We start from the raw sequence: 24,612 nt of genomic DNA on the forward strand, positions 1-24,612 counted from the left end.
GACCACCATCAGTTATTTTGCTCCCCAAATAGCAAAACTCATTTACTACTTTACGCGTCTCATTTCCTTATCGGTATTAAGGAAATATTACAAAATGGTAATGCTAGTGTGTTTGGTGTCAATCAATACAATTAATCAATACTTTTGAGTTTTATTCTATTATAAGTGATGCATCTTTTCCTCTACCTCTCCTGCTTCGGCGTGTGTAATGTACGTCACTCAACCTTGCTCAGTTGCAGGATACGCTCTTGATCAACGTTATTTCTTTACCAGGCCAAAAGATATTCACCCGACTCCCGTGTCTGATGCAAGAGACGTGATAATTTTTTTAGCTCTGTGACGTAAAAACAACAAGAAGCACTGGAGGAGTGTAGTTGCTACTGATCTATCAATTGCAGAGGCTACACATTTCTTTTGTATTGATCCGGTCGATCTATTCCTTGTTGTACGATGTGGAACTTCACGTATCTGTGGACTGGTGTCCGCAAGTTCGGAATCTCCTCAACATCGTACCATTGATTTCCATCAATTAGGATATTAGTATGCCATCTTCCTCCTTACCATAGCCGAACTTGTAGTTAACTGCTACGAAATCGAGAATGGTATACGTAAGCACTCCGAGCGATGTCAGCTTGTGCGAAAAGTAACAGTAGAGACTGCCGCACAGTGAAGGCGAGTGGAGGGCAGAAACACGATGCTGACGCTGACGCCTGGAGCGTTTGTTGTTGCCCGAGGCTAAAGATGGCGCGGATGACGTGGCGGCCTCGAAACGCGGCTCCGCCCCAGCTGTACGCAGGCGCTTATCAGTGCTGCGTGCTGCACACCCGGCAACGCACGCTACTCGCGCCGTCTCACCTCTGCAGGAAAACTTGCACAGCCTGTGGTATGCCAATCATCTCTAACCATAGCATCTTGTCTGGTACCTACCAAGCAAAGTATTACTTTAGGTTGGTGACTGTTTCTTATTGTGCTCGTCATATTGCGATGAGTGTCTTAATTATTTGCAACTTGTATCGTTGATACGTGACGTTGCGTTGGTAGATGTTTCTCAAGGGATTTATTATGTGAGAACCGAGTGCTGACTGCTAATAGGCACCTGCACATTGACACGAAACACTGAATCGATTCACGAAAAATCCGAGTACTACTTATTCCAGATGTCGCAGACCTGCCGCTGAAGTTCTTTCCTCAGAAGAAACGGTACGCCCATCTTTTTCGGTTAAAATTCGTCATAGGTAAAGTATCGAGCAAAACATGATAGTGATTCTTGAAGTTTTCCCCGCGGACGAAGTATACCACTATTTTTTAGACGCGCACGTTAGACGTCATTATTTCCTATTTCCATATTTTGGCTCTCAGATTTCGTACCTCTTCAAACCTTCATCTTTCCAAACAAATATGTAATGTGATTCTTGAAGTTTTGCCAGTTGTCAAAATATCGGAACCTCAAGCAATGCAGGCCCTAGAAATAATTAACTAAGAACTGCATTTGCCATCTCCTGGTTCCTGGAATATCTCATAAACAGGAGAAAGTGAGGTCTAATTTAGAATTTGAAAAGAGAGATCTTATAGAATTCTTCTAGCTCTCGAAAGTAAACATTTCTTCCCGAAAGTCTGTAGCTATGTTGCGCATATTGAATTAAATCTTTCAACAATTTTCGTGGTCCTGACGTGGTGAACAAAGTATAGCGAAACTAACAGAACTTCCGTTGGATAATGGGCGTACTACATAACCTCTAAGTGCAGATCCATTTCTAATTATAATAGTTAAATACCAGTTTTTCAAATTGAGAACTATTGTTTCTTTCTTGGAAGTTGTTACAGACGACATTTGTCTGCTACGCCTATATTATTCCAGTTTAACTTTCCTTTGATTGCAAGGCATGTTTTACATAAATTTCTACTTTTTCCTGGTCGAGGCTTAGGAGAAGGGATAGGAATTACTTCACCTTAAATGCTGTAAAACAACTAATCAAATCCATAGAGCAAATGGTATACTGTTCTTCTTAAAAGATAAGTGAGATTATTTACAATCGTTCACACGACTGTAGAAGATATTGCAGTACAATAGTCTTGTCATTTAATCTTACAGTGTAATCTCGTGTAAAATGTTCTTGAAAGTCTTCACCCACGTTACGTTACGCAATGGGCAAAACAAGGTTCCGATGTTCGTCGGTGTGTTTTTCTTCATATAAACAATATTTTTGTTTCCCCTTTCGTTTCAAATAAATCTGAAGCATTCACCATTTAGTGACATAAAATTGTTGGAGGACTATTGAGTTACGTAAACATAAGGAATATAACTACAATATAATTAAACTTATTTGGTGTGGGCTACAGCATTTTTACGTTGGTTGGTTGGTTTGATTGATGTGTGGGAGGGGACGAAACAGCGAGGTCATCGGTCCCATGGGATTAGGGAAGGATGGGGAAGGATTTCGGCTGTGCCCTTGTAAAGGAACCATCACAGCATTCGCCTGATGCGATTTAGGGAAATAACGGAAAACCTAAATCAGGATGGCCGGACGCGTGTTTGAATCGTCGTCCTCCCGAATGGGAGTCCAGTGTACTAATCACTATCCCACCTCGCTCGGTACAGCAATTTTACATATGTAATATATGAAAGCATATTTTCTTAAAGTGGAATACAAGATATAACTTTGAAATAATGCCTCTCTGTGACAAACATAAAATGGAAAGTATCGTGGGATATACGTGAATGGAGTTCATATTGTTGACCCGCGAGGAAACGTTACAGAGAAGATAAGCACTCTCAGACTATCAGCTTTAGCGACGGAAGTAGTGAAACAGATGCTAATACTGAGCCTTTAAAAATGATCTAAAAATTTTCTAGGCTGAGTGAAATCCTTTTTCACGGTAGAAGTGCAGCTTTCTGACGTACCGTAGCACATTTTGGTGCTCTCACATTTCGTAGAAAAGTAAGTGACACGCTGACAGTGACGTATATTTACAATTACCCAGTTAACAAATTTAAAAATTCGACTGGATGACTGCACATGTTATCTTGCCCAACGACAGTGCTAACCCATATGTATGCTACATTTTTCACGAAGTTGTGCGGCAAAATATTTCTTAGCGATTGCATGTTGATTGCAGCATTGGCTTAACATCCAGTCTGGCGCCTAAATATCAAAGAGTTGCTATATCTGGACCACTTCATATGAAGAAACGGGATCTTTGGAGAAACGATTGCTTTACAGAAATTTAGAGAGTGGCTAGGTTGTGTTCCTTTTGTCGGTTAAGTACTAAGACTAGTTCCAGTAGCAAAATGGGACACTCTTGTTCATTCTAGTCAACACGTTCTTTCCTCATAATGTCTTGTACTCTATAGCGTAAATGGCAACGTCTGCTCGATGAAACCACAGGGAGGTATTATGATGCCGCACAGTGTCTGAATTTTTTCAAGGCCAAACTGGTTACCTATTACTTCATAAACTGAGGTGACGAAAGTCATGGGATTCCTCCTAACAGCGTGTCATACCTGCTTTTGCCCAACGTAGTGCAGCAACTCAGCATGGCACGGTCTAAACATGTCGTTGAAAGCTCCCCACAGAAATGTTGAGAAATGTACCGAAAATTCCAGTCGGCGGCCGTAGTCACGTCGAAAAGAGTTTCATATGAATCACCTGAGTACAAATGTCAGCTCCGCCCATGTACTACACTTTTATATCATATACTGCCGTCTTTTCTATATGAGTATTTTGCTATACCTAGACTTCTGTCACCTCAGCGTGTGTCGACATTTACTTATATAGTCCCCAAGCCACTATACAGAGCATGGCGTAGGTTAAATCAAACCAGTGTTAGACTACCCCTATCGTATTCTTTTCGTGTCTGGAGTGAGAGTAACTGATTTTATGTATGCATACGCACCCGACACCTTCTCCATATTGTTCTCAAGATCTCTACACGAGAAATAAGTACTGCAGAATTCTTGCAAAATTTATCTGCACAGACTACTTCGAACGCGAGATTTCTATATTAAGCCTACAGGACATTCTGGGAACCGTTCTGTACTAGATAGAGCCCTCGTTCCACGCAGTTATGGAAGTATCTTGAAGAGCTGTAGATGTATTGATGGTGTTTTATCAGATGGAACTATTAAACAGCGAGTATGCCTATAAACATGTAGACTACTGCGGCCGGCGTGAATTACGTTAAAACCCATATATATATATTTTGCTGCGTCATAATGTAAAATAATTTGAATACTGAAATAATGCACATCAGACACGTTACGCTGTCTATCCCTGTTGAAAGCCATCACAAATATACCAAAGTTTTCGTTATTTTAGTAATTTGAGTGTTTTGTCTCACAACGTAAAAGTAGCAGTTTGAGGAAACTAAGCGCACAAATTTAAACACAGGGTACTAAGCATCTGTTATTCTCCTATTGTGTCAATGAGAACTGTCTTACTTCTTAGGAAAGTTTCCTCGATGTCAGTGGTTGCAACCAGTAAAATTAATTATCAAAAGGACTGTCAGTCAAAAAATACAGCCCTCTGATTTCTATTAGGCTCAGAATAAAGATTTTGAGTGTTTCAAGTAGATCCCCTTAGCAAAAGCTTTTCAGTGCATTATACCACCACTTAAAAGTGCGGCATGTTCTTTAAAAGCTCCATTAACTTACAGGCAGCAGTAGGAACTCGCCCAGAATTAAGACTGGATCTACGTTCTTCTGAATAGTCTAGGACAAGAACCTTTCCTTTCATTTGAACTTCCTAAAGATTCGTTTTCTTCGTAGAAGGCGTTGACGGAAGAACTTATGGCATTAGATGCTAAATTAGGAAGTAATGTTCTCAAAATCCGTGGCTCAATATTGAAATCAGTTAATCTCAAACAAAATTTTAGTTCGCGTTAAATCAAACCACCGGACAAGATGTACAGTGGTTAATACACTATGCAACGCTCTCCTCCTGGTTTTTTAACCATACTTTGGAGTATCACGTAATAATTATTTCTGATCGTGTCGCCGTGCACCATGTCCCACGTTGAATTTTTTTACGAACAGTCATGTACTTTGAACTATCGGAAATTATTTTGCTATCGTATTCTAAACCTCACCCATACTGTCTGAGTCACGGGTGCTAATATTGCTTAATAACGGAAGCTCTAGCGCAGTATCTAGTCTGTATAGAAGATCTTCGGCGACAGACGTAACCGTATCGGCTACGGTATCGACTGTTTTAACTCAGTAGACAATTTGGAGTGACATAGTGGGATCAGACCACCTCGTGGTTGAAATTAAACTAGGAATATTTGCTACTTGAGACAATGAAGTAGTGATAAATGAGAAATGTAGAATATGATAAAAGCGATGTGAAACATATGAGAATGTGCCTAATTTATAACCTAATAACATACTGCAACGAATACGACACTTATAATGTTTTAGTCGAACTAATAAACAACGCAGCTCTCGAAACCATCTTCACCAATAAAGAATCGAAGTAATCAAAGAAATATCCAATCACATGATGTGATGTAGAATGTACGAGCTACTTTGGTAGGAAAAATGCGTTGCAAGAATATAGTCCAAACAAATCATTCGATTTCTTTGAAAATAATGAAATTACGTGTTTTGAAGAAAATGATCATAGGTGGCTGAAGACCATTTTGAAGATACTATTAACGAAGAAATATGGAAATGAGTCAAAGCTCTGCGGAGTAGTAAGCAAGAAAAAAATAATTTTGAAAGCATGGACGAGACGCTCGCAGGCACATCCTTAGACAAAATAGCACACCTCCGTGTGGCCAGAATCTGAATGTTCTGACAGAAGTATCAAACAATTTCCCTTAATACGTACATTCAGTACAGTATGAGGAGTGGAAAATACAGGGTGATTATAACTAAACTTCCAAACCACTGTAGAAATGACACCACTGGTAAGAATGACGTCAAATTGCAACGGGATATTGTCGGAGAAGGGGAAAACGTATGTCAGAAGAAAAATAAATAATTAGAAAATGTAGCAATAGATGGCGCTTTAAGCATCATAATTTAATAGTGGTTGACTGCAAATGACAAATGAATCACACAACAATGCCTAAGTTGTATGTCTGATGATAAACTGTACTAGTCAATATGCATGGGTGTACAGGTGTGATACTGTTAGTTACGTAATCCCATCCACTAAGGCAAGGTCATATCACGGCGTATGGGAAAAATCGGTTTTTAATTGTCTTGAAGCCAAAAACCGCAGAAAAAGCATCACACACATCGGTTTTTAATTGTCCTGAGGCCAAACACCGCATAAAAAGCAGCACTCACATCGGTTTTTAATTGTCCTGAGGCCAAAAACCGCATAAAAAGCACCAATCAAAATAGATGAAAATGATCCCATCCACACATCCAAGTTGTTGGAGAACTGTTATGACGTGTTACGCAAATCACTCATAGCGTTTACCAGTGACGGTATAGGTAACAGGACCGGAAGCACCTGTCTCTTCGAGAAAATGTGACCCTATGATAAATGATGCCATAAACCCACACTACACAGTAACCTTTTTAAGGTGAAGTGGTTTTGGTTGATCTGTGTCTGGATTTTCCGTTGAAGATATTCGACAATTCTGTGCATTGACATATACTGTCAAATGGAAGTGGGCTTTCTCAATCCACAAAATCTTCCACGGCCAATCATTGTCCACTTCCATGCGAGCAAGGAATTTTAAAGCAAAGGTCTCTCTTGCTGGCAGGTCAACAGGAAGCAACTCGTTCACGTGGGTAATTTTGAATCGATAGCAAAGAAGGATGTTTCGCAGGTTTTTACGTACCGTGCACACGGGTACGTCCAATGTTCAGGCAATTCTCCGTGCACTATATGTTTGCACACCACCACTCGTCTCCTCCTGTATTACTGTGGCCACTCCTTCCACTGACGTCGAATCAATTCGTTTCCTCCCTCTACCACGTTGCGCACCAAAAGAATCCGTTTTTCCGAATCATTTTCTCCAGACCTAGGCACCAATCGGACAAACGCCTCGTTTCAAACCCTTCAGTGTCCGGAACTTCTGCGGAACGACGTGTGCACTCTCATCGTTCTTGTAATACAGCTTTACAAGCAGAGCACGATCCTGCAGTGAGACAGTCATGACTGGTAATATTCCGTTGCAATTCCACGTCATTCTGACCAGTGGTGTTATTTCTACAGCCTTTTGAAAATTTTAACTTTAATTATAACACCATGTGTTTTTGGTGCAGTGATCAGGGAAGTTACATCTACTGGCTGCTGGAAAATGTCAATATGGTGCTACAAATGTTTTCCTTAAGACTGGAATACAGGAATAATTGTACCATTCCGTAAATTATGAATGGGGCCTCCGTCTGACTCCGCATGTATGTCCAAAATTCCTCGCACACTGCGAAACCTTACTAATGATTGATTTAAAAACGACTTGAGTGGTGAATCGAATCAAAAATGTATACTGCCAGACTGCCAACACGACTTTCGAAAAATTATTTCTGTATGAAGTTTTGGCACATCTTACTGTAGACACTTGAGAAGTATTTGCGGAAAGGTAGAATGAGACAATGTAACTACCTGACATTGTTTTCGCGTTGAAGGAGGCGATCTGTAATTACGTTTGGAGTTGTAGTGTTCTTTAGAAAAACTTTTTGATATGCCAAGATCGCAAGGAAGGATACGTCAATCACTAGTTTCGACCGCTCTTCACATCATCAGATCACACAATAAAAAGGAGCGTCTACATCGACTATTGAAGCAAGGCGCTTTGTCACTGTCATGTTTACAATTATAAATTTAAAATAAAATATAAATTTAAAATAATAATAGCAATTCTTTAGCTTGGAATCGTAAATATGATTGTGTCATTGTAACCACAGTTGTTGAGTTTTTAATTGTAAACGTGAATATGACTAAGCATCTTGCTACTGTAGTTGATGTATTATGGGACTAGGTAAAACTAACAATCGATATATACATCCTTGCGATCTTGGAAAATAAAAAAGTTTTCCTAAAGGCGGCTACAACAATATTAAGACGGCTGTTGGTAACTTTGGTAGGCTAAGAATTCTGTAGGCACTAAGAAACATGAGATAAAGCCATCTCCTTTCCTCAGTAAAAGCCAGACCACATTTATGGGAATGACAATGGACGGAACATATTTACCCTGGCATGACTAGGGACATCACATCCTCTCTTACATTTAACTAGGCACTCCATTATGTTCGTATGATGTCACGGATATTATAAGTAGACACACTTTATTTTTTTTTTTTTTTTTGGTCATCAGACTACTGACTGGTTTGATGCGGCCCGCCACGAATTCCTTTCCTGTGCTAACCTCTTCATCTCAGAGCAGCACTTGCAACCTACGTCCTCAATTATTTGCTTGACGTATTCCAATCTCTGTCTTCCTCTACAGTTTTTGCCCTCTATAGCTCCCTCTAGTACCATGGAAGTCATTCCCTCATTCCTTACCTTATCAGTCCACCTAATTTTCAACATTCGTCTATAGCACCACATCTCAAATGCTTCGATTCTCTTCTGTTCCGGTTTTCCCACAGTCCATGTTTCACTACCATACAATGCTGTACTCCAGACGTACATCCTCAGAAATTTCTTCCTCAAATTAAGGCCGGTATTTGATATTAGTAGACTTCTCTTGGCCAGAAATGCCTTTTTTGCCATAGCGAGTCTGCTTTTGATGTCCTCCTTGCTCCGTCCGTCATTGGTTATTTTAATGCCTAGGTAGCAGAATTCCTTAAATTCATTGACTTCGTGACCATCAATCCTGATGTTAAGTTTCTCGCTGTTCTCATTTCTACTACTTCTCATTACCTTCGTGTTTCTCCGATTTACTCTCAAACCATACTGTGTACTCATTAGACTGTTCATTCCGTTCAGCAGATCATTTAATTCTTCTTCACTTTCACTCAGGATAGCAATGTCATCAGCGAATCGTATCATTGATATCCTTTCACCTTGTATTTTAATTCCACTCCTGAGCCTTTGTTTTATTTCCATCATTGCTTCCTCGATGTACAGATTGAAGAGTAGGGGCGAAAGGCTACAGCCTTGTCTTACACCCTTCTTAATACGAGCACTTCGTTCTTGATTGTCCACTCTTATTATTCCCTCTTGGTTGTTGTACATATTGTATATGACCCGTCTCTCCCTATAGCTTACCCCTACTTTTTTCAGAATCTCGAACAGCTTGCACCATTTTATATTGTCGAACGCTTTCTCCAGGTCGACAAATCCGATGAAAGTGTCTTGATTTTTCTTTAGCCTTGCTCCCATTATTAGTCGTAACGTCAGAATTACCTCTCTCGTCCCTTTACTTTTCCTAAAGCCAAACTGATCGTCACCTAGCGCATTCTCAATTTTCTTTTCCATTCTTCTAGTAAGCAGCTTCGATGCATGAGCTGTTAAGCTGATTGTGCGATAATTCTCGCACTTGTCAGCTCTTGCCGTCTTCGGAATTGTGTGGATGATGCTTTTCCGAAAGTCAGATGGTATGTCGCCAGACTCATATATTCTACACACCAACGTGAATAGTCGTTTTGTTGCCACTTCCCCCAATGATTTTAGAAATTCTGATGGAATGTTATCTATCCCTTCTCCCTTATTTGACCGTAAGTCCTCCAAAGCTCTTTTAAATTCCGATTCTAATACTGGATCCCCTATCTCTTCGAAATCGACTCCTGTTTCTTCTTCTATCACATCAGACAAATATTCACCCTCATAGAGGCTTTCAATGTATTCTTTCCACCTATCTGCTCTCTCCTCTGCATTTAACAGTGGAATTCCCGTTGCACTCTTAATGTTACCACGGTTGCTTTTAATGTCACCAAAGGTTGTTTTCATTTTCCGGGGTATGCTGAGTCTGTCCTTCCGACAGTCATATCTTTTTCGATGTTTTCACATTTTTCCTGCAGCCATTTCGTCTTAGCTTCCCTGCACTTCCTATTTATTTCATTCCTCAGCGACTTGTATTTCTGCATTCCTGATTTTCCCGGAACATGTTTGTACTTCCTCCTTTCATCAATCAACTGAAGTATTTCTTCTGTTACCCATGGTTTCTTGGCAGCTACCTTCTTTGTACCTATGTTTTCCTTCCCAACTTCTGTGATGGCCCTTTTTAGAGATGTCCATGCCTCTTCAACTGTACTGCCTACTGCGCTATTCGTTATTGCTGTATCTATAGCGTTAGAGACCTTCAAACGTATCTCGTCATTCCTTAGTACTTCCGTATCCCACTTTGCGTATTGATTCTTCCTGTCTAATGTCTTGAACTTCAGCCTACTCTTCATCACTACTAAATTGTGATCTGAGTCTATATCTGCTCCTGGGTACGCCTTACAATCTAGTATCTGATTTCGGAATCTCTGTCTGACCGTGATGTAATCTAATTGAAATCTTCCCGTATCTCCCTGCCTTTTCCAAGTATACCTCCTCCTCTTGTGACTCTTGAACAGGGTATTCGCTATTACTAGCTGAAACTTGTTACAGAACTCAATTAGTCTTTCTCCTCTTTCATTCCTTGTCCCAAGCCCATATTCTCCTGTAACCTTTTCTTCTACTCCTTCCCCTACAACTGCATTCCAGTCGCCCATGACTATTAGATTTTCGTCCCCCTTTACATACTGCATTACCCTTTCAATATCCTCATACACTTTCTCTATCTGTTCATCTTCAGCTTGCGACGTCGGCATGTATACCTGAACTATCGTTGTCGGTGTTGGTCTGCTGTCGATTCTGATTAGAACAACCCAGTCATTGAACTGTTCACAGTAACACACCCTCTGCCCTACCTTCCTATTCATAACGAATCCTACACCTGTTATACCTTTTTCTGCTGCTGTTGATATTACCCGATACTCATCTAATCAGAAATCCTTGTCTTCCTTCCACTTCACTTCACTGACCCCTACTATATCTAGATTGAGCCTTTGGATTTCCCTTTTCAGATTTTCTAGTTTCCCTACCACGTGCAAGCTTCTGACATTCCACGCCCCGACTCGTAGAACGTTATCCTTTCGTAGGTTATTCAATCTTTTTCTCATGGTAACCTCCCCCTTGGCAGTCCCCTCCCGGAGATCGGAATGGGGGACTATTCCGGAATCTTTTGCCAATGGAGAGATCATCACGACACTTCTTCAATTACAGGCCACATGTCCTGTGAATACACGTTACGTGTCTTTAATGCAGTGGTTTCCATTGGCTTCTGCATCCTCATGTCGTTGATCATTGCTGATTCTTCCGCCTTTAGGGGCAATTTCCCACCCCTAGGACAAGAGAGTGCCCTGAACCTCTATCCGCTCCTCCGCCTTCTTTGACAAGGCCGTTGGCAGAATGAGGCTGACTTCTTATGCAGTGGCGGGGATCGAACCTGGGACCGAAGACGTTTTGATTATGAATCAAAGACGCTACCCCTAGACACATTTTATATGTGACTAGTGCCTCCTGTCGGGTAGACCGCCCGCCGGATGCAAGTCTTTCGATTTGACGCCACTTCGGCGACTTGCGCGTCAATGGGGATGAAACGATGATTATTAGGACAACACAATACCCAATCCCTGAGTGGAGAAAATCTCCGACTCAGCTGTGAATTTAATCCGGGCACTTGGGATTCATATTCTGTCGCGCTGACCACTCATATATCGGGGGCGGACATATAGGATACTACAATTAGAAGTAACATTACAATACCAGTAAAAGGTGGATAGCAGTGGTAGTTATTGCAGAAAAAATAACATTTATACTAGTTCATGAATAACAGAGTGGCAGACAAAATACTCGCAAAATCAAGTAGATCTAAACTGACACCACTGAAGGGAATGGACAAGGGCTGGGAGAGGGAGCGAAAGATGAAAGTGCTGGAAGACAAATAATGAAGAGAAGGGGAAAGAAGGAGGCAGGGACGATTGAGAAGTGAAAAAAGGAAAAACGTTAACTTCGAGAAGATGAAGGCACTCATTTTACTGTTTAACAGAGAGAAAACTAGCTTTTTATGATTCTTTCACCTTTTTATTATATGCACGAAAACACTTCATTGTGCATACAGTTCAGTATAGCTTGGTCCACCATAGGTGGACCACCACAGAAGAGCAGCAGTTTGAGAATGTTTTTGCTATGTGGATGGGCAGAACTAGGGTTCAAGATAAGTGAGATCCTGTGTCATTATTATGATGATGTCACAGGTGCTTGATCTATAATATGGGGAATAGTGGAATTTCGGTAGAACGAGTTAATGCACAAGAAAACCAGGAAAGTAAAGTGGTGTCCATGAATGGCTGGGAGACCCAGAAGGGCAGGTTCAGTCGCCTAGTTGGGAACATTTTCCTTGTCCTCTGCGCCCGGTCGCACTTTTCTTTCGCTAAATATGGGAACCGTGTGTGTTAGTGTATCTACACTACTGGCCATTAAAATTGCTACACCACGAAGACGACGTGCTGCAGACGCGAAATTTAACTGACAGGAATAAGATGGTGAGATATGCAAATGATTAGCTTTTCAGAGCATTCACACAACGTTGGCGCCGGTGGCGACACCTACAACGTGCTGACATGAGGAAAGTTTCCAACCGATTTCTCATACACAAACAGCAGTTGACCGACGTTGTCTGGTGAGACGTTGTGATGCCTCGTGTAAGGAGGAGAAATACTTACCATCACGTTTCGGACTTTGATAAATGTCGTATTGTAGCCTATAGCGATTGCGGTTTATCGTATCGCGACATTGCAGCCCGCGTTGGTCGAGATCCAATGACTGTTAGCAGAATATGGAATCGGTGGCTTCAGGAGGGTAATACGGAACGTCGTGCTGGATCCCGACGGCCTCTTATCACTGGCGGTCGAGATGACAGGCACCTTATCCGCATGGGTGTAACGGATCGTGCAGCCACGTCTCCATCCCTGAGTCAACAGATGGGGACGTTTGCAAGACTACAACCATCTGCACGAACAGTTCGACGACGTTTGTAGCAGCTTGGACTATCAGCTCGGAGACCATGGCTGCGGTTACCCTTGACGCTGCATAACAGACAGGAGCGCCTGCGACGGTGTACTCAACGACGAACCTGGGTGCACGAATGGCAGAACGTCATTTTTTCGGGTGAATCTGGGTTCTGTTTACAACATCATGATGGTCGCATCCGTGTTTGGCGACATCGCGAGGAACGCACATTGGAAGCGTGTATTCGTCATCGCCATACTGACGTATAACCCGGCGTGATGGTATGGGGTGCCATTGGTTACACGTCTCGGTCACCTCTTGTTCGCACTGACGGCACTTTGAACAGTGGACGTTGCATTTCAGATGTTTTACGACCCGTGGCTCTACCCTTCATTCGATCATTGCGAAACCCTACATTTCATCAGGATAATGCACGACCGCATGTTGCAGGTCCTGTATTGGCCTTTCTGGATACAGAAAATGTTCGACTGTTGCCCTGGCCGGCACATTCTCTAGATTTCTCATCAACTGAAAACGTCTGGTCAATGGTGGCCGAGCAATGGCTCATCACAATACGCCAGTTACTACTCTTGATGAACTGTGGTATCGTGTTGAAGCTGCATGGGCAGCTACACCTGTACACGCCATCCAAGCTCTGTTTGACTCAATGCCCAGGCGTATCAAGGCCATTATTATGGTCAGAGGTGGTTGTTCTGGGTACTGATTTCTCAGGATCTATGCACCCAAACTGCGTGAAAATGTAATCACATGTCAGTTCTAGTATATTTGTCCAATGAATACCCGTTTATCATTTACATTTCTTCTTGGTGTAGCAATTTTAATGGCCAGTAGTGTATGACGTGAAGATGACCATGACGGTGTGTGTGTGGGGGGGGGGGGGGGGGGGTGTAGCGTAGTGTCGTGTTTGTGTCGGAGATAATAAGGGAAGGATGAGGGTGAAATTCGATGCCGACACATACCCAGATCTTTTCAAAGAGCACCAAGGGGCATCCGCCTAAGCTTAACGTCCCCATCCGACGGTCGGATGGCCATCTACGGTGTTACATGCCCTCGCTTCATGAGGCACTGCGGAAAGATTTGGTATTTAATTCAGGACAGTGGCGCAAAGATCCGTTTTCAGAGACTTTACGTCATTACCCGCTCCTGTTCCTCTGCCTTAAAGGCGAAGGGAAAATTGTCAACAGCATGCGGCGTACCAGGGCGATCGCCCACCCAATTACTGACCACGCCCGAGGTGCTTAACTTCGGTGATCTAACAGGAAACGGTGTATCCATCTCGGCACAGCCGTTGACAGTGCATAGGTGTACGTTTCACTTCTTGTGAAAAATTATTTCGAAATTTTCAGAACGGCATAGAGGCGAACAGAAATTTTCCTGCACCTGGCGATAATGTTTTCTATTCAGTGAGGGGTGCTCATCCAAAGTTATCAGAGATCAGAATTAATTATTTTTCCTGGAATATTAAAATTACTTATAATATCACCATATGTAGTTTCAGTTCTAGGTTTTGCGCCCATCTTGCCATTGACGACATATTGTCGTTTCTGTCGAAGTGGTAGTAAGACATCTTCAGATTTTGCACTTAAATTAAGTAGGACATTTTCGGTATAGATATCTATAGATGTCTAAGTACATTCACAGGAGACAGAATCAACAAGAAATCATTGACATACAAGGGGGACTATAATGCGTCCAGGACTGACCCTTGCAGCACTCCTGAGTGAACATCCTTCGAGGACGACTTTTCGTTCTCATAGACAACACGGTGCTTTTTCAAGTAGCTTTCGAACCGCTTCAGCACACTATCTGAAAATTCTGTCGATTTTTTCTGAGCAGTATCAAATGCTTTACTGAAGTATAGTAGTGCAAATATTGTAGCCTCACTGTTTTTGTGACACATTTTTAGTTAACTGTTACCTTAATCAGTGTAATATTTGTGGTATGGCTGCTATTTGTCATTGCGCATCTCTTATAAGGAGTAAACCCTTGTCTCAACGTGATGCGCTCGGTTACAGGTGTGTCCTAACATTCTGTTTCTATTCTGCAGAGTCTTTAACGTCTAGATTGTTATTGACTGTGGTTGCGCATTCTTCGGCAGAGGCAAAAATTAAGCTGTTTCGAAACTAGAAGAAATGCATATTCGTGATACTAGAACTTGCCTAAAAGTAGTGTCTTCAACTCCATCGAATACAGCGCTGGCGAAGGCTGCAGAAATTAATAGTGAAATTAATGTCAGACATATTTTTTTAAAAAGTACACAGGGCGTGTGACACACCTGGTCATGAATCAGCTTGTAGTTCCTCGGTAGCAACGATCATAGCGAAAAATTGGCTGTAAATATGGATGAGTACAGCACTATCTACATACAGTAATGTGGTCAACAAACGTCAGACCCCCTCACTGAATTAGTTATGGCCAGTCCGTATCTTAATTACGTAGTTAAGTCACATTTACCAGATATGCACGTACTGCCTCTTCTCATTATACGATAATAGTCGCTGTGTAACCAATCTACAAAAATCTCAATCAGATGAAACGATGCGTGTGGCACTTTCATATTAAAGTTAATCAACAGTCATTGTTAACTGTCCTTCTCAATTGTCCCTCTTCTTATTCACAACAAGACATTACTGCACCATTACGTTATTGTTGATTTTATTGACACTGGATCCACGCTCGAAATCTCAGAACAGACTGACTCCCACATTCAAGTTAACCCACGTATATTATTAATAGCTCTAATTCACAGTCTGGCTTAATATTAAGCAAAACACATTACTGCCCAAGTACATTATGACTGTTTTGACTGGCACGGGTTCCATATGCGACATCTCGGAACTGACTTCCAAAATGGTTCAGGGCCAGTGTTTGTATAGCTTTTCAAAAATGGCTATTAAAGTTTCACATTGTTAAATATAAAATTTCGATATTTAGAATTAGAATTTTACATCTCAAATTAATTGAATACAGCAGGAAAATTATTTTTGGCCCGAACGTTTTCTTACAATAAGCGTTTCAAGTGAAGTAAGCCTTTTTGATGCCGAAACTGCAAAAATAGTTAAATACACGATACCATACACAAAAGTTTTAATTATTCGGAATCTAATTAAGTGCAGATGTTCCTATGATGTTAAAGAAATTGGGTAGATGAATACTTTAAGGATTTCTACGTGTTATTTTCCTAACTTTATGAGTAATATAGTAATTACATATGTTTGCATGTCAACAATGTAACTGGAATAGAAAATAATTACTGTTACTTAACTGAACAGGCTTTGCAACACTATTTATTTTAAATGGTTCAAATTAATTAGAAAATTATTGTGACTAACGTAATTTAGCAAATTGGGCCTGGTCTTATACCCAGAATTACAGAATGGCAGCTTTATCTTATGGGACATCTCTCACTAACACTAGTGGTAATTAAGAAACGAAAAAAAAACTAAAAACAAAAGAAGTCATTCAAGGAGGCAAGCAACGAAACAAAGTGCCAGTAAGTCCCAGCCTTCTTTGTTACAGGCGGTTATAGTTGAACTTTCGCTTGCGACGGATTTTTTACGTGCGTGGGTGCGGTGCACCAATTGCGACGGATTATACGTTGCTGCTGCAAAGCAATTTCTTTTATAATTTTTGTTCACCTACCTCTTTACAGCGGTAGATCTTCGCACGTAAAACTCCTAACTGCAGCTACTTACGAGATCACAGAAAAGCAGTGTTGGGGAAACTGTAACCTCGTAGCTACACGCCGGAGGCCGCTATAAGTAAAATTTGCTGAAAATTTTCTATGTACTTCAAAGAAATGATTCGGAAGGGGGATGTCACTCGTACTTTAAACATGAAGTTCAAATTTAAACCTTCAATAGATTTTTATTGCCGTTAAGCATGGTCATCAGCCCACATTTACAAAAATTACTAAAGTTTCTGCTCACAGTTATCACCGTACCTAAAACAGCCAGAACTTTTACCTTCCTCAATTCCGAAATCAATTACTTGTAACACAGTCAATGATCGGCCAATTACTTCTGCACACGATATTCAGTGGTTGTCTTTAGTAATAGTTTATGCTCGCCATAAAATACTCAGTAAGAATATACTCAGTACCTCCAAGCTATATAATTCAAAGTTCACTCGCGATTTTCGTCGGAACGAATTATCACAACACTCTAAAGTTTTCATAAACAGTTTCTGGTTACAACCAAATAGCATTAACACTGGACCATAACGCGAAAGTCATCCCAAGACTTCATCTTACACATAATGCGAAAAGTCACATCCAGCATAACCGCCTCTGTTGTGTCGGTAGCTGGGCCGACACCGTGAAGTTGAGATGGCTGAAAAGGCAAGCTAGACTAACGCAGACGGGCGTGAAGTAATGGAACAGGATACGTAATTAATGTTAGGAAGAAAAGTACGGAGCAGGTTTAATACTTAACTTTACTCATTGATTGAGGTACATCGATCTTGACGATACACAGGAGGCTTTAAGTACAATCACTGTATGGCTAATGGCGCCTTGCTAGTTCGTAGCCATTAACTTAGCTGATGGCTATTCTGTCTCTCGGCTAATGAGAGAGAAAGGCTTCGTACATCTGGTCGGTAGCTAGGTTCTCGTACAACTGGGGCGAGTGCTCTCTCGTATCACGAGACCTGCCTTGGTGGTGGCGCTAGGTCTGCGATTACACAGTGGCGACACGCGGGTCCGACATGTACTAAATGGACCGCGGCCGATTTAAGCTACCACCTAGCAAGTGTGGTGTCTGGCGGTGACACCACATTCCTCCCCCGCAAATCGGCGAACGGTCGTGTGATAAGGCTTCCGCCCGCCGTGGGGAGGACCACATGTTGACGTATGCGATGAGGTGGGGAGCCGAACAACAGGCGAGGCTGTGCCACCCGCACCCGGCCATTCGGTCCGAGGGGAGCTAGGAAACGCCTGAAAAACCTAGTCCAGGGTGCACGTCAACATGCGGTGTATGCGCCCGTAAAGAGACAGGAGGGACCGAAGGATCAACCTCCATTGCGTCGGGGTAGCCGACGCGCGATGACGTCATGTGGTCCGGAGCGGGCGGGAGTTCCATGGCGGAGGACAGCTGGTCACGGGAAGCGATCGGCGGCGCGTGACCCTGGGAGGCGCTTGGCGGCTGCAACGAAGCGTCGAATGCGGGCGGCGCCGGCGGGAGAACAAGCGGCGGCGGCGGCGGCTGCTGCTGCTGCTGCGGCGGCGGCGGTGGCGCGTCGCCATGGGGCAAAATGGAAGGCATCGTCGGTAACACCTGGGGATGAGGCGAGCCAGTAGATGGGTCCCCAGGGCGCTGACCGGACGGCACCGTCGCTGAAAGCAGACGGGGAGCGGCAGAACCCGAGCGACGACAGAGGCGCAGCTGATTGAGATGCCGACGCACCTCACCAGAGGCCCCCAAAACCAAATACATCGCGCGGCCGAGGCAGCGAAGAATGCGCCCTGCGAGCCAACGCCGTGAACCTCGATAGTTGCGATAAAATACAACGTCGCCTGGAGCAAAAGCAGGAGTCTGCCGCTGCACAGGAACCTGATGCGGCGGATGCAGCAAAGACATCAAGGTGCGATGAGGACGACCGTGGAGCAACTCAGCCGGCGAGCGACCATCTCGGGGCTGAGAGCGATACGAAGACAAAAAGAGCAACAATGCGTCCTCCCGAGAATGCGACTCTTTCAATTTCAACATCTGTGACTTGAAAGTCCGGACCAATCGTTCAGCGGCACCGTTAGACTGAGGCGAAAACGGCGCGGATGTCAGATGTTGAATACCATTGGCCTGGCAGAATGACTGAAATTCTGCGGACATGAATTGTGGGCCATTGTCGGAAACAATAGTCTGCGGCAGACCTTCAATGCAAAAAATAGCAGACAACGCTTGGATGGTGGCGGAGGACGTCGTGGAAGACATCCGGACAACAAAAGGAAAATTACTGAAGGCGTCGACCAGAACCAACCATCGAGCATTCCAGAATGGACCAGCAAAATCAATGTGCAAGCGTTGCCAAGGGGAAGTGGCTTTTGGCCACGCAAAGACCTTCCGCGGCGGTGCGGACTGTTGTTCGGCACACGCCGGGCACGAAGAACACATATTCGTAATCGCAGCATCGATTCCGAACCAAGTACAGTGCTGACGAGCAAGTTGTTTCGTTCGCACTATACCCCAATGTCCTTGGTGAAGAAGCCGTAAAACAGAGGACTGTAACGAACGTGGGACCACGACTCTGGACTGATCATTATCAGAACGCAACAACAAAACACCACGTCGAACAAAAAGTCTCTCCTTGTGAGCAAAAAATCGGCGAACCAACGGATCCTCGATCCGAGACTTTGACAAAGGCCATTGCGTAGCAACAAAACGTAAAACAGTAGCAAGGACAGGGTCAGCAGCTGTGGCTGTAGCGACACGACGAAAATCAATCGGAAACGATTCGACCACTTCATCGGTTTCCGAATCAATGAACATGCAAGCAAGTTCGGAAGAATCGAATGCTTTATCCTCAGCAACAGGCAAACGGGACAACGCATCGGCGTTTCCGTGCTTAGCAGTGGACCGATACAAGATATCGTAGCGGTACTGCGAGAGGAAAATAGACCAGCGAATGAATTTCTGCGCTGTACGTGGAGGTACAGGCTTGGTCGGATGAAAAAGCGATGTCAAAGGTTTGTGGTCTGTGATGATGGTAAAGTGACGACCATACAAGAAATCATGGAACTTAGTAACACCAAACACGAGAGCCAAAGCTTCTTTCTCTATCTGTGAATAATTTCTTTGCGCAGACGAGAGCAATTTGGACGCAAAGGCAATAGGGCGATCATGGGAGCCAACTTTGTGCGCAAGCACAGCACCGATCCCGAAATCCGATGCATCTACCATCAACAAAAGGGGTTTCTGGGGATCGAATGGCGTAAGGCAAGTATTAGAAAGCAACGCCGATTTCAACTGGCGAAAGGCGCGTTCACATTCCGTCGTCCAGACGAACGGAACACCTTTACGGCGTAAGCGATGAAGCGGAGCTGAAATGGAAGAGGCATTGCGCACAAATTTATTGTAATAATTAATTTTACCCAACACACTCTGTAGCTGTTTCACATTGTGAGGGGAAGGCAATTCTTGTATGGCACGGAGGTGCTCTGGACTCGGATGTATGCCTTGGGCATTAATGACATGTCCCAGGTAAGGTAAGTCACGAGCAAAAAACACACATTTGTCCTTCCTCAAGCGAAGACCATTTTGCCGCAAGACCTGAAATAATGTTCGTAAGTTCGCAAGATGATCTTCTTCTGTCTGTCCGGAGATCACTATATCGTCCAGATAGTTTGCTGCAGTAGGGACCGACGCACAAATAGTTTGTAAATATTGCTGAAACAAGGCAGGGGCGGATGCACACCCGAATGGCAGTCTTTTGAAGCGGTACAATCCAAGATGCGTGTTAACCACCAATACGCGCTGGGATTCGTCGTCCACCGGTATTTGCAAGTACGCATCGGCTAGGTCCAACTTTGAAAAATATTTTCCCGGGCACAGTTTAGCAAAAAGATCTTCCGGGCGGGGCAAAGGAAAAGTAGCAGTCACTAGCTGAGGATTCACTGTGGCCTTGAAGTCCACGCAAAGTCTCAATTTTCCGGAAGGTTTTGGCAAAATTACTAAGGGTGAGGCCCAGAGAGAAGCTTGCACACGTTCAATTACACCCTGTGATTCGAGATCGTGTAACGTTCTTGCGACCTCATCACGCAATGCGTGGGGAACATTGCGCGCCCTGAAAAATTTCGGTTGCGCGTTTACCTTCAGTTCTAAATGTGCTTCATAGTTTTTAGCGCAACCTAAGCCCGGTGCAAAAATGTCTGCAAATTCGTCACACAGCCGAGAAACACTGTCTGTAGGCACAGTCTGATTCACTGATAGGACCTGATTTACAATAGACATGTTAAACAACTGAAACAAATCTAGACCAAACAAGTTCACAGCAGAAGAAGAACGAAGAACGTAAAATGACACAAGTTTTGTTTGTCCCTTGTATGTTGCAAGAAGGCTGCACTGTCCTAACACAGGAATTGTCTGTCCGGAATATGTAGTTAGCTTAACATTTGCGGAACGCAACGGAGGTTTGCCCAGTTGTTTGTACGTGTCATGATTGAGCAATGAAACTGCAGCTCCGGTATCGAGCTGGAATGGTATCACTTTGCCTTCAAAGTCTAAGTCCACAAAAAGTTTATTGTCCTGCTGACGACAAGAGCGACTGTTTTGTGCAATGGGAACAGACACTGATACAGAATCACTTGCTAATTGACGTGATTTCCGGCGACGTCGACGCACAGTTTTTGTGGGACGAACACAGTTACTGTTAGAGAAAGTGTCACTGGACGAAGCGGAATTAACGACATGAATGTCCATAGGCGAAGGTCCACGAGCCTGAGTGTCCTTGGTTCGATTCCGGCGCGAAGCAAAGGGCCTGGAATGATTGTGATTGTCCGATCTGAGCTTTTTCTGGCAAACACTTTGAACATGTCCTTTCTTATCGCAGAAAAAGCAAATAGCTTGGCGTGACGGGCAATGTTCACGCGAATGTCTAGTAGCACACCGCGGGCACGATTTCACTACATTTGTGGGCTGGCGCGACACACGTGGCTTAGCGCGCGGCGGCAGCTGTGCGGACGTGCGCGAGGCCCGGTTACCGGGCCGCGCAGCGCGTCCAGCGGGCCGGTTAATGTTACACACGGCTGGCGAAGTTTCAAAAGATTCCTGAGCACAGTCAAGTGTGTCCTGTCTATCCAATATGTCTATCACTTGTTGAAGGGAGGGATTAACTAGTTTCAAAATTTGCTCCCGTATGCGAACATCAGAAACGTTCTGTGCAATTGCATCACGCACCATTGTATCTGAATAAGAAAGACCACAGTCACATTCAAAGGCACAGTCCCTAGTAAGTCCTTGCAATGTTGCTACCCACTCCCTATTAGTTTGACCGGCCGTACGTTTTGTACGAAAGAACGTATACCGTTTTGCAACCACATTAACTGTTTCTTTGAAATAGGCATCTAATGCAGACAAAATTTCCTCGTAGGACAGAGTTGCTACGTCGCGTCGGGGAAACAATTTCACTATCACACGGTATGTGGACACACCGACACAAGAAATCAAAAACGGCTGCCGCTCTTTACCTTGAATTCTGTAGGCTGCTAGATGAAAGTTGAACTGGCGAGACCACTCGTGCCAGGTCTCATCGGCTGCCACGTATGGTCGAAAGGGAGGTGCAACAGCGTGTAGTGGCAGCGGTAGCGAAGAAGCGGCGGCGGCCGCATCGGTTTGAATGGAACGTTGACCCTGGACGAGCTGTCCAAGGGCATCCAGTAACGCCTGCGTCTGCTGATTCTGCAAGCGATAAAATTCGGACAGTACATCTGGAGAATGTGGCGAAGCCATGACACAATTAAATGTAAGCAATCAGAAAGAACTCTTTTCCCTCGTCGCCAATGTTGTGTCGGTAGCTGGGCCGACACCGTGAAGTTGAGATGGCTGAAAAGGCAAGCTAGACTAACGCAGACGGGCGTGAAGTACTGGAACAGGATACGTAATTAATGTTAGGAAGAAAAGTACGGAGCAGGTTTAATACTTAACTTTACTCATTGATTGAGGTACATCGATCTTGACGATACACAGGAGGCTTTAAGTACAATCACTGTATGGCTAATGGCGCCTTGCTAGTTCGTAGCCATTAACTTAGCTGATGGCTATTCTGTCTCTCGGCTAATGAGAGAGAAAGGCTTCGTACATCTGGTCGGTAGCTAGGTTCTCGTACAACTGGGGCGAGTGCTCTCTCGTATCACGAGACCTGCCTTGGTGGTGGCGCTAGGTCTGCGATTACACAGTGGCGACACGCGGGTCCGACATGTACTAAATGGACCGCGGCCGATTTAAGCTACCACCTAGCAAGTGTGGTGTCTGGCGGTGACACCACAGCCTCCAATCAAAGCTAGCACGCGACTCTCTTCTCACTCTCCCGCTGCACAGAACTATATCTCCTCGCTAGGCAGCCAACCGTCTCGCTTCTCATTGGCTGTCAGCACTTACGACCAATGAGGACTCACTTCTAGGACGCGGCTCGCGCCAAAATCTAGCAAGCACCAACCACTTCTCTAGGCTCATTGACGTCATCAAATTATGTAACACAAAACTCTCTAATTAAATAAACAAAACAAAATGAACTATAAGCTTTACTCTACATCTGGAAATTTATTATGTAGTCGCGAATGTTCTGGCTGTCTTATACATAAGCATACATACTTGGACATCCGACATTCACTAGTAGGGGAACCACTAGTGAATTCGTTCCCATGTTATAGAGTTGGAACACTTGCCAATTCCTGGAGAGAATTACATGAATGATTTTTAATAATGCCGAACGTTCCACATACTCTCACGCACGCATTGTCATTCACACGCACCCTAACACACAATACACATATTTACTTAGAATTCTTGAAATTATTATCATAGAAAAGTTACAGAGGTTTTCTGAAACTAAAAACTTTCCAAATTTATGTATGAACACTGAAAGTGTTATCAGATCATCGTACATAGTCACTGAAGGTGAACTGTTACATCACTGTATTTGCTTAAATTCTTGACTGTCGGAAAATTACTTTTTTTTTTTTTTTTGGAATTTTACTAGCTTCCAAAATACAACTATTTTTGATCTCAGATTTTGACATATTGTTTGTTTTCACAACAGAAGGATGTACATCAAATATGACGTTCCTCAGGTCGTGCCTTTATTAGTTATTAATATTTTTAGTTTCGTATAATATAAGTGGCCTGCCAGCGCTACTCCACTGCTTTCACACGCGCAGCTGCAACAGATGGTCGTAATGTCAGTCTGCAGGACACAACTCGTCCGTTACTGACCGTATAATACTCTACCGGCTTACATTGCAGACCACATTCATTCTGAAGTAAAGCTTTTAATAGACAAATGGGCGATCGCGCACTAGTTGCGACGCCACATGCTACTTGAGAGCGGCCCCATGACAAACGACTCATTGTCGGGCAAAACTTCGAGGAAACATTTCTAAGAAAATGCGGAAGAGAAATAACTAATAAACTATTGACAGAAACACATTATAATTTCCACTTGAGAGGTTGACATTTGTTAAGTGCGTACCTTATTTAAGCTCCAGGTTACAAACGTTGCGCAGTGACAAGACGACCGTCTGTATCCATGACAGCATGAAACCCACTAGTTGTTGCTCTGCTGCTACCCGAAACAACAATGGACTATGAAATAGCCTCCTATCTTGACCCAACTTGTACACTACAGCTCAGATCACGCATTGCGCCCTGCACTCTGAACCATGGTAACTGTAACTACTTCAACAATTTATGGCGCATTTGACCGTCAATCTGTCCTAGTAGCAGTTCCCAAATCACCAGTTAATTCGAAGTTCCGGACCATGTTCTTCAACCCCAGCGCGGGAAGAGGACCTCTCCAGACTCTGAGATGACCACTGTCGTGGGATATCTCCTAACATCGCTCAGGACCTCCTTTTGCCTCTCGTAGTGCAGAAACTCGACGTGGCGTGGACTCAGATGTCGTTGGAAGTCCAGTGCAGGAACACTGAGCCATGCTGCCTCTA

At 43.5% G+C, this 24,612-nt stretch overlaps 1 protein-coding gene across 1 annotated transcript in view; it reads left to right on the forward strand.

Annotated features, from left to right (window-relative positions):
- Positions 1-772: 772 nt before the first annotated feature.
- Positions 773-24,612, forward strand: part of LOC124589910 — a 39,870-nt gene continuing 16,030 nt past the window's right edge. The window contains exon 1 of the mRNA XM_047131607.1: positions 773-883. The gene's annotated coding sequence lies outside the window, so the exon portion shown is untranslated. The remainder of the gene's footprint in view (positions 884-24,612) is intronic.

The sequence above is a fragment of the Schistocerca americana genome, chromosome 2 (assembly GCF_021461395.2).
Source record: "Schistocerca americana isolate TAMUIC-IGC-003095 chromosome 2, iqSchAmer2.1, whole genome shotgun sequence".
NCBI lineage: Eukaryota > Metazoa > Arthropoda > Insecta > Orthoptera > Acrididae > Schistocerca > Schistocerca americana.